Source organism: Lynx rufus, unplaced genomic scaffold (genome assembly GCF_022079265.1).
Source record: "Lynx rufus isolate CCGP_SWC_20201006 ecotype Redwood Valley unplaced genomic scaffold, mLynRuf1.p SCAF_4, whole genome shotgun sequence".
NCBI classification, from domain to species: Eukaryota; Metazoa; Chordata; class Mammalia; order Carnivora; family Felidae; genus Lynx; species Lynx rufus.
In genome coordinates, this window is record NW_025814856.1 from 46822966 (window position 1) to 46825256 (window position 2291).

The window sequence follows — 2291 nt, forward strand, 5'->3', positions numbered from 1 at the left end:
CACATTTACCTTGAGGGGAATCCGAGGCTAATCTGAAAGGCTAGCACAAGATCTTCTGTTTTCTTTGGGTTCCATTTAATTCGAGATGAAACAGTTTCCGAATCTGGCCCCTAAATCTTGGACTGTGCCTTGCAGGAAGCTAATATCAACATTGTTGCCTCTGGGGTATCTTGGGAAGAGTAGAAAAACTAGTCTTCATTTGCTTTGAGGGCCAGCTAGTTTGGGTTAAATTTCACTAAAGTTCAGGAGGGAGACCTGGGCAGTAGCTTGTTTTCTGCCTACAGTAAGTAGCTCAGAGAACTTGAGCCTTCCGACCTGATTTCTTCCCTTTTGGCTTGTGGAATGGGCCTAACAACGCTTTCTGTGAAGATTAAGGGAGGATATAGGAAAGGATTCTGAAAACTATAAGACATATATGAGTGGCAGCTATTGTCTGTTTTACCATCAAAAACATCTTTTAGAAGTTGGATGTTTTTCTCTGGTTATGAAGAGAAATTTGTTTTTGTTTTTAACTAGAGCTCATTTCCAAATGTGAGGACAAGAGCTGTCATTAATGTGGTCTACACTTGACCATGGTGCAAGATCAAATTTAAAACCTTTAAAATTTGCTTATAATGAGATAGCTTAAGAAGGAAACCTGTAACACATACCTTAATATTCACATTCAGTTTGCAAGTTCTGGGAAGGCAGACCTGAAAGTTCAGGGTCAAACCCTAAGATTGGACTTCTGGCAGGGTTCCCAGTTGCCTTTCACAGAGGAGTAAAAGCAGAATCTTCATAGGCAAAAGACCATGGCTCAAGCTATCTTTATAACTCTTTAGTGCCTGGGCAGGCTTAGCTCTCAGGACTTCTGGAGGAATAAGGCTCAGCCAACAAAGAGGGCCATCTCAGGTGCCAGTTACCTTGTGTGTTGTAACGAAATGTTTCTTTGTGCTCCTTCTCAGTCCCCATTACATCTCTGTGTTGCAAAAAGTCCCCTGACTCTGAGAATGTGATGACTGAGCCACATGACAACTTTATCATTCTCTTAGTCACTCCCTTGGTGGCTCAGCCAGTCTCTGACGTGGGCCATTGATTAGGCTTTGTTTCCTAAGCTTTTCAGAAACTTTGGTGTAACAAGCACATGGTCTAAATTTGAGGGAAAACCTTAACCGATACCTACAAATGTAGCAAACAAAAGAAAACAAAACCCCTCAACTATTGAATCTTTACGTGAAAGCCATAGCCTTTCAGAGCTGACATTAGCAACCCTCTTAATTATAGGAAGTAGATATAGAATGTGTAAAGTGATTTGACCAGGAATCTATCCTACACCCCAAAGGTTAGGTCACTACTGTGGTGCACAGGAGAGATGGTGGGAATAGAAGGAGCGGGAGGGGACGTGGTTAAATAGATTTGGCAAAAATAATTTGGTGGTAGTGGCGGCCTTGATTCTTCACTTCTTTTTTTAAAGATCCTATTTCCTAGACAAAGGCAATATAATCTAATTCAGTATTTCTTGAAATTGCCAGATGCTAAGAACAGCACACGAGCACTTGTTACACACACATTCCCAAGACCCTCCACTGACGTTTGCTATGTCTAGGACGGGATCTGGGAATATGTGTTTCACAATCACAGCAATTCTTACAAATTAGGGTGTTCTGATAAAAATAGAATTCAGGATACCGTTTAGTGCAGTCGCTAGCTACAAGGTAGTATCCCACCCCCGCTGTAAACAGACGGTCAAGTTAAAAAACCCTGCCCTTGCGATGCATAAGTAGCTCCTTTTGTAAGGAACTGTCCCTTTCCCTCCTCTTCCTTCGGTCATTTGACTGGCACCATTCCAAACCTACAGCTGGAGTGGCTTTCTCCAGGCCCAGCTATGCGGGAGACACACACTACCCTAAGCCTGGCGGTCCGGGAGCCCCGTCTCCGTCCGGCGTCCGGCCTGTGCAGCCGTGCCGCTCTCCCATTGGCTGGAAGTTTCCTCGCCAGTAGTCCGAGCGGCCCCTACTCGCCACGCCAGCCCTTCTGGGCTCCGACCGCCCAGGGGGCGGGGCGGAGGCAGGGGCGGGGCCCAGAGGGCGGGGCAGGAAGATGGGGCGGGGCCTCGCGGCGCTGCGGAAGTCTGGGCGGCCTATGGCGCGGGAGGGAGTCCCCGGCCGCGCCCCACGAGGCCGGGCCGGGCCGGGCCAATCCCGGGCGACTGGGCGGGCGAACGCGGGGCCCGGCCGGCCGGCCCGAGGGACTGGGGGTGGGGGACAATGGGCCGGTTCCTGGTGCGTCACGGGGGAGTTCCTTAAAGGGGA